The sequence below is a fragment of the Diceros bicornis genome, chromosome 6 (genome assembly GCF_020826845.1).
Source record: "Diceros bicornis minor isolate mBicDic1 chromosome 6, mDicBic1.mat.cur, whole genome shotgun sequence".
Taxonomy (NCBI): Eukaryota; Metazoa; Chordata; class Mammalia; order Perissodactyla; family Rhinocerotidae; genus Diceros; species Diceros bicornis.
This window is the reverse complement of record NC_080745.1, coordinates 46,117,185-46,129,918: the sequence shown is the minus strand read 5'-3', so window position 1 is coordinate 46,129,918 and position 12,734 is coordinate 46,117,185. Positions and strand designations below refer to the sequence as shown.

The following is a 12,734-nucleotide window of genomic DNA, read 5'->3' as shown; positions in this document are numbered from 1 at the left end:
AGTAGGTGTGACAGAGACCATATGGCCCTCAAAGCTAAAAATATTTGCTAGATGGCTGTTAACAGAAAATGTTTGCCAATCCCTGGTCTAGATAGTCACATTCTAAGTGTTTTAAAGTAAATAAATAGTTGTGGACATATTTGTAATTCTGTGCCTCAGTTTCTCTAACTGAAAAATGCATGTGTTAGGTAAGATGACTCCTATATAGGATCTTTCTAGAACTATTCAGCTATTATTGTAACTTGTGGAGTCTGGGAATTTGCAGTTGGTTTGGTGTTTCTGGTGGGCTCTTCTATAAGCCATAAAGAGAGATAAAAAGCAGAAAACAACCCTCAGTAACTTAGATGTCAAATATCCTGGTAAATCATGAAAGGTGATTTATTCCAGAGAGGGGGATGGCAGTTTTCTGAGGCTTTAACTTTTTTCTCTGCAGCCAGGTACAGGAGATCTTGGTAATCACTGGGCCCCTTCCTGGCTGATTTAACAATTTTCCTAATTCTTTGGCTTTTTAAAAAAAAATCATTCCTTCTGTCTCCCCACTGCCTGCTCTCCATACCACTTCCTTTCCAGGTTGGGCCCTGCCTTTTTGTCTTCCTCCAGCCTGACTCCTTTCTCCAGTGGTTTCTCAGCCCTCAGTTCTCCACCCTCTCCCTCCCCAAATGTGAGGGAGGTGGATGGCCAAGTCTCCCAGCCACCCTCAGTCACACCAACTGTACTGCTTCCAGCAGAGCCTCCAGCTCAGGGCCTGAACTCCAAGCAGCAGGGGGACCAGCGAGTCATATGAAAGGGAAATACCACCAACCGGTTATCTGTGTCCTTTGAAGTTTAGGGTTGGGAAGCAGGGAAGGCTGGGAAATGTTTGACGATTTCTGTGGGTACCTGGGGAAGGGCCTTAGACCATGAGTCATGACTCTTGTTTCGGCTCTGCCCCAAACCACGTGCAGAGTCCTTGGGCTAGTCCTTTGTCTTCCGTGAGCCTTGGTTTCTCTTGGTTTGTTAAATGAAAATAATTCTTTCCTGCTTTCCTCACAGGGCTTTATGATGGTCACATGTATGTGGAAGAGCTTTCCTTTTCTTTTTCTTTTTAAAACAAATATTTGATTTATATTTTTCTCATTTCAAAATTACCTTGTGCTTATATGATATAAGAACATTTATCATTTTATGGCCATCCAGCAGCATCCACCATCCTTCGCTACAGAACTCTGATTTCCTTTGGGAGAGTCAACCTACCACCATTGTGTGTAATCTTGCTGTGATGGAAAATCCAAAGGCCCAGATTGTTCCTTTCCTGCCTCCTGTGGCCAGAAGGTGGGCAGTGGCTTCAGCTCAGCCCATGGAAGCTCTCCTGGGACTTTGACTTTTGAGTGTGTTAAATTGGTGAGTGAAGGGGTTGGCATTCTTTTATCTTTGCAGCAACGTCCTTACCAGACTCTACCATGAGACCAATCCCATAATTCCTGCTTTCTAGACCCGTTCCAAGCCTGGTTCTCCAACTTTCCTTCATTATTTTCAATAAATTCCCCTTTGTTTAAGTTGGCCAAAATTTATTTCTGGTATGTAATCAACAACCCCAAATGACACCCATGTTCGACGTGGAGAACCATTTATGGAGCACTTATTATGTGGGGAGTCATGTACTTAGGGCTCAGCATATGTTATTTAAAGTAACCCTCACAAAAATCCTAAGAGGTAGATATTATTATTTCTAAATGACGTATGAGGAAACTGAGGCTCTATGAGGCTGAATAACCTACTCACATTTGTATAAGGAGCAAGTGACAGAGCTGGGTGTTGGAACCAAAGTTTGAACCAAGATGTCTTTGACTCCAAATGTTTTAAACTTTATGCCAGGTGAAAATGGTATAATAGCAGGCATTTTGTTTTATAGCATTTGTTTTGGGGTTAGCAATTTATCGTGAACATCCCTATGTCAATAATATTCTTGAACGATATGACATATAATGGCTGCCTAATAGTCCATCATTTGGATTCACTAGCATTCACCTAACCAAATTCATATTGATAGAATTATAACATGAACTTAATGAATATCCTTAAACAGTACTTTTTGTATCTATCTCAAATTTTCTCCTTAAAATAAGTTTCTAGATGTGAAATTTCTGAGTTTAAAGCTCATGCATAATATTAAGGTTTTTGATGCATATTGACATATTGCCCACCAGAGAAATCGTATCAAATTTTGCTCCCATGAGCAGTGTGTTTGGGTACCAACAAAAGGACTTTCTAAACAGAGAAAAGTGCTAAAAGATGTAAAGGGCCCATTAATTATTATCCTCCTTATTTAAAGAAAAGGTAAAATGCCTTTCCAAATTGTATCTACTACAATAAAATAATATAGAAATAAAAATAAATAAATGTGTGTCCAAAATTAGGTACAACCTGAAATGTGATTAGTATTCAAAGTGTAGGCACTGGGTTCCTATACAGATCCTGGAGAAAGGGAATTACTTTCATTCTGAGGGGTTTTTGGAGCCAAGTCAAAGAGGGAAGCAAGAGGAGGAGGAGGAGGAGGAGGAGGATGGAAAGGAGGAGGAAGAGGAGGAGGATCCCACAGTGCCTCTGTGGTGGTCATAGTAGCTGCTTGGATTTACTTTATTTCTGAGTCTTTGCTTCTGCATTCCTGCAGGAGACACAGGAAAGTGAGGTTTCTCCCCAGACTTTTGGTAACCCCTGTGGTAAGAAGGCAGCTGGGCCACCCACACTTACATATTTGAGGCAATAAATAGTGATCAAAGCAGTATGATTTGAAGGGAACAAAAACTCTTCCTTTCTGTATACCACCCTCTTTATTCCTCAATAAATGCACATTGGTTTTTGTAAGAAAGCCTACATTAAGAGGAAAATCTGACATCTGAAAATTTTATTGCCCACCATGAAAACTCTAGCTATAATTGCTTAATAAATTTTATTCCAATCATTTAGCAAGACCTAAGACAATGAGATACAAGACAATTATTTTCAAAGGGACAGAAGAGCTAGAAAAGTCAAAATTATCATGGTTAGGAGTAAGAGATACTTCTAGGAAGTTTTAGAGATGTTTGGGCACGAGGTGGGAGCTTGAGGCTTTGGGGAGCCTGGAGTGACAGTGTGAAGAGCCATCAATAGGTAGAAAGTAGGATGTATAGTATGGAGAAATGAGTATGAACTTTGCAATATGTGATAGAGTCCTACAGGTATGTTGTAGCAAATGCCAATGATGTGTCAATGCCTACTGTAAGAAGTGAGTCTCCCAACCCCTCAAACACACAGACACACACACACACACACACACACACACACTGCATTTCATTGATTCTAGGACCCATATTATTTTGCAGTTTAACATCTCTGAAACTAGGATGCATCTTACAATCAATGATGTGTCGTGGTTTAGTTGGCAGAAATTTTTCTTTCTTAGTGGTTCACAAAGAAATGGTGCATATCAAAGTCTATGGCGTCATCAACTTGCTGTGTGTGTGTGTGTGAGAGAGAGAGAAAGAATTTTTTGTCATCACAGGAAATGTCTGAAAGAACGTACATTGACTACTTATTCCATTTTCCTTAATAGTTACTATTCTCTTACTTTTCATTTATTCATTTTTTCTTTTTAGAAAGGACCTGAGAGATCACTGAACCCAATGTCTTCATTCTACTGATGAGGAAATGGAACTGAGGTGTTAGGCGGCTTTATCTCCATCACATGTGTTTGGGGAGCAGTGGGTCTGAGTGAGCATTCAGAGCATATCTACATGTTCATCATTTCCCCAAAATGGCTTACAAGTTACAGTGGATTGGGAGCCTGAAGCAATAGGATGTGTTTGGAGCTGGAAGGTCCAAGAGTGATGACGACTGTGCCCTGTGAAAAAGTGCCCCTTGATAACTCCAAGCCACGGAACAGGAGGGAGGGTGGAAACACTGATCACGGCCTGGGGCAGTCGGTAAGTATTAATGTGGTTCAGTGTTGCTGACTGGACATCTTTCTCTCTCTTTCTTTCTTTCACTTGAAATGGCTGCAAGGCATGATGAGATAGTGAATTTAGTTATCCCTTTAAATGAGGAGGGTGTCTCTTGCCTTCTCGGCCACAGAAGAGACACTTCTTGTTCTGTGTTCTCTCCCTACACTTGTGGGAATGAGTAAGAGTTGCACTTGGTACTGAAGTGCAGCCTTGGGTTCAGGTGGGCCTGGACAGGGCAGAATGGTCACACTTTTCCCTCCTGAAGGTCTTAAAATTGTCCCACCTCATTTTTGGCCCCCTTACTACAATTGATATTGTAACCTCCCTTTGCCACAATTTTCTGTTCCCCAAATTAAATGATATCCTCACCATCCTCAGGTCAAATTGGGACATAGCTGCATAGTGCCCTCAGGATCTCTTTTCCCATGACTCTCTTCTTTGAGTCTTGGTGCTGCCATTTTAGCCACATGGCCTTGGGAGTCTTGAACCACAGTTTGCTCATCAGACACAGGGATATTGACAAGATTAAATGGAATAATGCGCACAAAATCTTTTCATTTCTCCATGTCAGACACATAACAAATAGTCAAGAAATGCTAGCTACTTTTATTATTTTCTTGTGGTAGCCCCTCTTCCCTTCATCAAGCACTGTATTACAATTCTTTCACCCTTATGGCAAATTTATTCTCTATAAATTTATAGCTTTTAATATTAATTATTGGTATTTGTATGATTTTAAGTTGTTACTCTCCCACGGGCTTTTGCATTCTTTAATTTATTTTTGCAGAGCGTAATGACCCTTCTTATATTGAAAGAAGTTGAGTGAAGTCATTTCATGGGGTAAAATGGTGTGGAGGTAGGGAAGAGTGTCTTCACATCCACTTTCTCTCCTACTTTCATCTTTATTTAAGGCTGATTCTATTGTCTACATTGGCATTTCCCCTGGTTCTAAATGCTCACTTTGTGTCAATCCCAGCCTTGTGTACACTGATTCTACCTCTTGTTTTCCTGGAGGCCACACTCATCTAACTCCTCTGTTCCAGAAAAGCATTCTAGGCCTGTGGAGGCAGAGAAACTTTCTTTTTTTTTTCTACCACCTCCTTCCTTTCTCCTGATGATGACACCCCAGCCAAGCTACGACTCAGATATTTCCACCTCAGATGACTCTCTCACCTATCTCAAATCCTTTTTAGCTCTCTCTCTCTTTCCACCTCTGCATAATAAAGTGCATCTTTCTTCTATTTGTGACTCTCAAAATGACTCTGATCATAAATAGTAAGTACATGAGACTGTGGTGAGACAACAGTATCCAAGAAAAGGAAGCTACAAAGGTTTTTATATTTTTGTATTTTTTGTTCTTTTGGTGAGGAAGATTGATGCTGACCTAACATCCGTGCCAGTCTTCCATTTTGTGTGTGGGTTTAGCCACTACAGCATGGCTTGATGAGCAGTGCGCAGGTCCGTGCTTGAGATCTGAACCCGCGAACCCCGGGCCACCAAAGCGGAGCGTGTAAACTTAACCACTATGCCATCAGGCTGGCCCCAAGGTTTCTGTATTTTTATTTAGTTTATAAAAGTAATACATGGTGGCTTAAAGAGTTTGAACAATATAAAAATGTCTGAAGGAGAAAGAGAAAGTCTCATGTAACCTCCCCCACAAGCAGCAACCACTGATAACAGTTTAGGGTATATTGGTTCAGGTTTTTTTTTTTTTTTCTGGTGGTGTTAACTTTTGGGGTGTAATTAGGCATAATGGAGAAGAGCTGGTTTCCTGAAACTCTGAAAAGTATTTGAAAATACCCAGACCTGCTCTTAGGAGTCAGCACAAAACCTCCAATAAAATCTGTTCTTCCTCAAACCAAACATTCAAAATACATAAAAAGAGTTCTCATTCAATTTACTGTTTTGTTTAATAACTATCATTACTACAGTATTGTATTGCACTATTTTCTTAATAAACAAAGTGGGTTTCAGATTCATGATAGGTAAAACAGGCCTAATCTTGAAATTCAGCCAACATTAAAAATATTATTTCTGTAAGAAAATGTGTACTGACAAACTTTGGGAAGATAATTTGGGAACAGCCAATATTTACTTCCAAGTGAATGCAGCTTTTGGTCAGAAGCATGCAGAAAAGGACCAGATTTGGAGCAGATTTCACTTCATTAGCTGGTAAAGAAAACCTGGCTAGGACCCAGCTCTGGCTTAGATGATAAAACCTTGGACAAGTTGTTGAACTTTGCTTGATCATTTGGATCTTGCTATGTGATATTGTAGCAGATATTACCTGTGTGCATGACCATTACATTGTGGCTGCCAGGAAGGCAACAAATAATAGCTTAAGAATGGAAAACGGGACTGTTTTGTTAAAAAAAAAAAAGTCCAGTCAAGTTATTTTAGAAAAAAGAGTTGAGTTTAGGGCTAAAACTAGCAAAGGGCAACAAATTAAAAACAGCTGAGTCAAACAGGCAATGAAAGTGAAAACCTGGGAATTGAGGCTATTCCACTAACTTGCAAAGGCAGCATGGTCTGCATTCTTGTGCTTCTGTCTGCACACTGGCTATCCCTGCTCCCCCATAACTTTGACTCATATGTGATGAGTTTGGCCGTGAGACACTGATCCAGATTTTAATATCTTTGAAACTTGGCTTCCCCAGCTAATTAAGCCAGTCTTTCAGTGTCCCAATTTCAAATTTCCAGGATGGAAAGATCTGATTGGCCCAGATTGTGTCAAATGTCCATTCATCGTCCAATCAATTGTGATTAGGGATGCAGTAGGGGCTGGGGATGAGAGTAGATTCTCTTAGAAATAGCTGTGGCAGCAATGGCTGCCATCTTTTGTATAACTTAAGAGAAAAAAATGGGGCTTCAAATCTTCCAGTTGTAATTCTTCTTTGGAGGGCTTTTATTTCAATTTAATTCAATTCAACAAATTACTCAAATCTCTTCCATTCTAAGACATATTTTTTCATAGTTTAACGTATCTGATATCTAGTCATGCTTCACAATCAATGTGTTCATTTAATGATTTATGTTGTGGTATTTCTTTTTCTTCCTCCCCCACAGACAAAAACTATTATTAAACTGGTGAGATTTTATTTTATTTATTTATTTATTATTATTTTTTTAATAATTTTATTTATTTATTTTTTCCCTCAAAGCCCCAGTAGATAGTTGTATATCATAGCTGCACATCCTTCTAGTTGCTTTATGTTGGACGCGGTCTCAGCATGGCCGGAGAAGCGGTGTGTCGGTGAGCGCCCGGGATCCGAACCCGGGCCGCCAGCAGCAGAGCACGCGCACTTAACTGCTAAGCCACGGGGCCGGCCCTAAACTGGTGAGATTTTAAAACGAGGAACTATGGCATATATTTATCGACAGGGTATCAATTGCTTTCCATGGAGCATATAATAAAGCTGCCACTAGATATGGGGCTGGGTTGGAAGATGGGGAAATATTCCAATATCTTTCTTCCACCACCCCTTAAATCCTGCACCAAAAGAAAAAAGAGACTATACCCTTTTGCTGTAAGAGATGAAGTCCATTAAAGATTCTGAGGTGGTCTCAGGATTTATAGCCCTGAGAAGCAAACATTTATTTTATAGAATAATAACTATCAGTGCTGACTGAGCAGGAAGTCAACACTAGAGCACGTGTGGGCACAAAATGTAGCTTTGTATGCAACCAAATTCCAGGCAATTGCCTCGTCTAATTCACTCAGAATTTCTTAAAAAGAATGCTTCCTTTGGAGCTGAAGTTCTTTCTACTTGGTTTCAGCCCAAAGGTGAGTATTTTTTTGAGAAGGTTAAATCTTTTCAGATGTTTTTGAGGTGTATGTAGAGGAAAAGCTAAACCATCCTCTATTATGCATACTTCTAGCTTCTATTACCAAAATGGGTTTGAACTTTACTATTTTTATTCTATTTTGAGAGTCTCTTGATCTGCTCAAAAAGTAGCTTATGGAAAAAAATTCTTCTCAAATCAGTCCTGAAAATAGCTACTTTTGTACTTGCTTAGAAGAGTAAACTTTTCAAACTATGTGAGAGGTACACGTGAGATAAGGGCTATATATAGAAATTGGAAAACTGGCAGTTAAAATTCCAGGAAAAAAAAAACTTGAATCAAGTTTTTAAAAAAGTAGTTGACCTTTAAAGCATCCATGGGTTGGAAAAACAGAGCATTCAAACTAATTATCAAGGCTGCTTGTTTAGTGGGTCAGCTTCAATGCTTATTAGCTGTGTGTGGTTGGTTAAATTGCTTCCCCTTCTGTGTTTCAGGTTTCTCATTTATAAGGGGGTCATGATAAAAGAATTTCAAAAGATTATTGTAAGCAATAAATCAAGTGGTAAATATAAAGCATTTAGAACAGTGAGTGGCACATTATAAACTATCAATAAATGTCTTCTGTTAATTATATTAAAACCACATTAAGATAGATGCAAATACCATTTAATTAAGAAATAAACATTGCCATTTTAGAGATCACTTGGTTTTTAACTCATTATTTTCAAACTCAATGACAATTTTTTTTTTTAATATCAGTGATTCCAAGTTTCTCTTTGCAGTTGGTGCAAATTCTCCCTGCCAAATTGCTGATAGATCGGGCCATTTGGCAATAGGACAATTTCTGAGTATGAGCATTCAATATGCATAGTAGAAATTCCATGCTACTCACTAGACCCCACATTTGGAGATGCTCTCCTGACATTTGATATGTCTCTGCAAAAACAAAAGATGACTCATGTAGAGACAGTAGATTCTGTTGGCTCCCAGCAGACCCTCCGGGGCCCATCGAAGCCCCCCACCCTCAGTGTTAGCTTTGCCTAAGAACCATAAAACATGGGTATCACTGATGCCACCAATAATTTTAAATGGCTTAATATATTTCTTTTGTATGATGCTAGTAGATTCTTGATTTTTCATTTTAAGGCTGGCTAGGCCATAGCCTCATGCTTATCATCAGTGACTATTTTGCAAAGTGCCTTGAAGCAAGGCAGACACTCAATTTGTTTGATGTGTTATTAAATGAAGGACAAATTTCCACTATAGATGAATGTTGATTTCCATATTATATATGTTCCTAAAAATTGTGCTATACACTAATTTTTTATGAATGGAATATTTATCATATTGCCTTTTCATAGACTTATAATTTCAGATACCTTTTTACTTTTCTACAGATACTTAACACTTAAGGTTTAAGTAGTTCTTCCCTTATCCTAATTTGCAAGCTACCAACACCCTCTCCCTCTTCTCTGTCAAGAAGTTCATGATATGCAGGCATCTCTTTTGAATTAGAATAATCAGTCCCTTCCCTCCAATTTACTTCTCGCAAATTTTAATTTCCAAGTGATAGGTTGTCTTAAAGTAGGGACATACTTACAGATATGTTTATTTCACCATCAACAGGAATATAGAAAATAAATTTCAAAGGTAGATAATGCCTCAAATTTTATAACCCTAAAATTAGTGATTAGCAAGAGTATCAATCCTAAGAAAATAAAAGATGAATGTTTTGGGTAAAAATCTCTTAAATGTAACAAAAAACCTTGTTACATTTATGACACAAAACCCAAGGTACCTATTTTCCCTTGGCATAAATAATACGTGTTGGCTGGCTAGAAATGGTTGTAATTATGTGGTACACAATAAAGGGTTCCATTGATGCCAAAAACAGAAAAATGGGTGAACCAGACCAGAAGTCATGTATTGGGTAAACAGCTTCCCAGACAAATGAATTTAGCTGATTTTAAAAAAGCAGTTTCTTTGACTTTCAGTTTTATAATCTTTACGGATAGATCCAAACTCTTTATTAAAAAAAACTGAGATATAAGGGTGAGCATCACATATTTAGTTCCATGGAGCAGTGTAGTCACATGTCTAACAGAATAAATTGACTACACTTTGAGATACTACTTTCAGAACTTTAAATACCAAACATCTTAAAGCTACCCTTTGTATACGTTCTAAAATAGGGTAGGGAGCTGGTTGTCTCATTCTTTGTGAATTGTGACATTGATATCCTGAAAGTATTTTTTTTACTTCTCAGGAGAAAAATTTAGTTCAATTTAATTCTCTTTGGTAGGAAAGATGCACAATAATTATGATTTTGAAAAATATCTGTCTGATCATCTGGGATTCAATATATATATGTTTAAAATTCTAAATTTAAGGTAATTTATACTTTCTTAGAAGATAGAAAATACAAATAAGCAAAAAAATTTTTTTAATCTATAATCTTATTCACCCAGAGATAATCACTATTCTTAACTTTAATACACATATATCCAACCTCTCATTCCTCCACCATTTACAATAAAGATTTTAAAAAATAGCATGTATTTATAATATAACACCATAAATATTGTTCTGAAAGCTGCTTATTTAACCTAACAGTATACAGTATAGACATGGTTCCATGTCACTCTTTGGAAGTTTTGGCATTTCCTATTTATGTGTAAGACCCAGCAAGTCTGGGAGAATTGACAGTTTTGGAGGCGTCCAGTTACAGTACACTTGGCATAGACAGTAATATTGAAACATCTTCAAAGCAGTTTTATGAGAAGTGGACCTAGATAAGTGGGAGCTGGAACATTACACTGTGGGTGTCTCATAATGGACTGTGCTAATAGATTGATGTATAACAATATATAATGTCCTTTTTGAGGAAGGCTTTGAGGTGGGACTAAACTCTTGCTTTAGCAGGTGAGGAAGTACTTAGTTAAATACAAATGTGACCCCCATTTGCAGTCACAGTCTGCTGAAGGGGGGCCACATGGCGTTGTTTTCTTATGTATGAACTGTACATTCACAACCACAATCAAAGAAGGCATCAGAGCCCAGTCAAGAGAACAAAAAACACACTATTTATTTTTTTGGTGAAGAAGATCAGCTCTGAGCTAACATCTGTTGCCAATCCTCCTCTTTTTGCTGAGGAAGATTGGCCCTGGGCTAACATCCGTCCCCATTTTCCTCTACTTTATATGTGGGACGCCTGCCATAGCATGGCTTGGTAAGCAGTGCGTAGGTCCCCACCTGGGATCTGAACCTGTGAACCCTGGGCCATCAAAGCAGAGCCTGTGAACTTAACCAGTACGCCACTGAGCCGGACCCCACACTAGTTATTTTTAACAGAGAGAATATAATAGAAGAAATTGATTAAACAGTATTGAACTTAGGCCAAAGAGAACACTATGGTAATGCAGATGAATACTTGCAGGGAGCAACTGTGACCCCCCTGGCTGGGGGAACAAAGAGAAGAGTTAGATTAGCAAAACCTGCAAGCTTGGGGGGTCCCCGAGAAGCTGGGGATAAGACCTCCACAGATGAGGTGCCCCTACCTGCTGTTGGTACCTTTGAGTATGACGCTGGTTTCAGAAGTGATGGAAGAAGCCCAAAACTGGAACTAAACTTAGCTGTTGGGGTGAAAGGACATTGCTGGAGCAGCGATGACAGGAACAGGGGGCACAAGGGAAGGAGCAAATCGCTTCTTCCTCCTCTAGACTTCGTCTCCCTCTATCGCTTCCATTTGCAGAATCTAATAGAAAGTGCAAAAGAACAATGGCATTTGCGGAACCCCAGTCCCAGCATCGTGGAGTAGAATTCAAAGGGTGGGTTTGTAGCTGAGAGACAACGGCTTAATCCAGCACAGGGAATGCTGGGAGGTAAATGTGATTCCCATTTTGTAGTCACAGGGTGCTAAAGCAGATCTGGACATTCCTGTTTCTCTCGTTATGAGTTATTAATTCATAACCACAAGCAAAGAAGCCTATGAAAAAGAAAGTGGTCTAACTAAGCAAGTATAAGTTCATGGTAACTGAGTTCTCCATTAATCTATGCTTAGTGAGTAAATCCAATTGATTTGTCAATAAATCAGTAGCAGTAGTTTCCAAAATTATTTAAAAACACTTTTGATAAAAAAAACTTAAAATTGAAGAAATTCATATATCAATTTCATATTTTTAAGTAATTTGGGGGGAAAGGTTGCATTATTTGACTTGAGAATTTGAACATTTAACCCAACTCTGCATTCTACCAGACATATTTAGAACCAGCATCAAGCTGGTAGTACATGGCTGTAACGTGTGAATAGCTACCATATACCGAGGGCTATTTCTCTTTTTCTACTTCTGTTATTTAATTCTTTCCTTGAAGTGACTCTCTTTTTAAAGTCCGTGAAAATAATCATGTAAAAATCATGTCTATGTGTCAAAACAGCCAGTCACTTGAGGAAAAAAACAAGAAAGAAATCAGATCGGTTATTTTGTGCTTGAGCAGAACTTCTGATTGTTTTGTCTTTTCCACCTTTTATTTAGTTTTGTTTGAAAGTAGAGCATTAATTCATTCACTTTCTTTAGTGCCTCTAATGTGTCAAATTTGTTAAGTGCTGCGAATATAAAGAGAGCCTGCTCTTAGGGACTTCTGGTCTAATAGATGAAGATGGGTATGTACACAGTAACCGAATTGTCCGAGATACCATGATAGAATCAGGTAGACCGTGCCATGGACATTAGAGGAGTGGGCAATTCTGCCTTTGCGATGGGGATGGTTAGGAAAGTCTCCACTAAGGAAATGACTTTTGAATATTAAAAAATGAGAATATATCTATCAAGTAGACAGTAAACATAGGTAAATAGTCTCCACTGATTCTTCTTCTATCCACCTCCTTTTTTTGTGGATCAGATATCGTATGTGGAAATGTCAGAGATATTGTACCAGTGGAAGAGTAAGAACAAAACCACAGTAGTATTAGGACCAAAAGAAAGAAGAAAGAAT

The 12,734-nt window shown here is 38.5% G+C and overlaps 1 protein-coding gene across 1 annotated transcript in view; it reads left to right on the top strand.

The window, feature by feature from the left end:
• Positions 1-3,620: 3,620 nt before the first annotated feature.
• The window catches only part of BICC1 (BicC family RNA binding protein 1), a 284,594-nt gene continuing 275,480 nt past the window's right edge, over positions 3,621-12,734 (top strand). The window contains exon 1 of the mRNA XM_058543413.1: positions 3,621-3,941. The gene's annotated coding sequence lies outside the window, so the exon portion shown is untranslated. The remainder of the gene's footprint in view (positions 3,942-12,734) is intronic.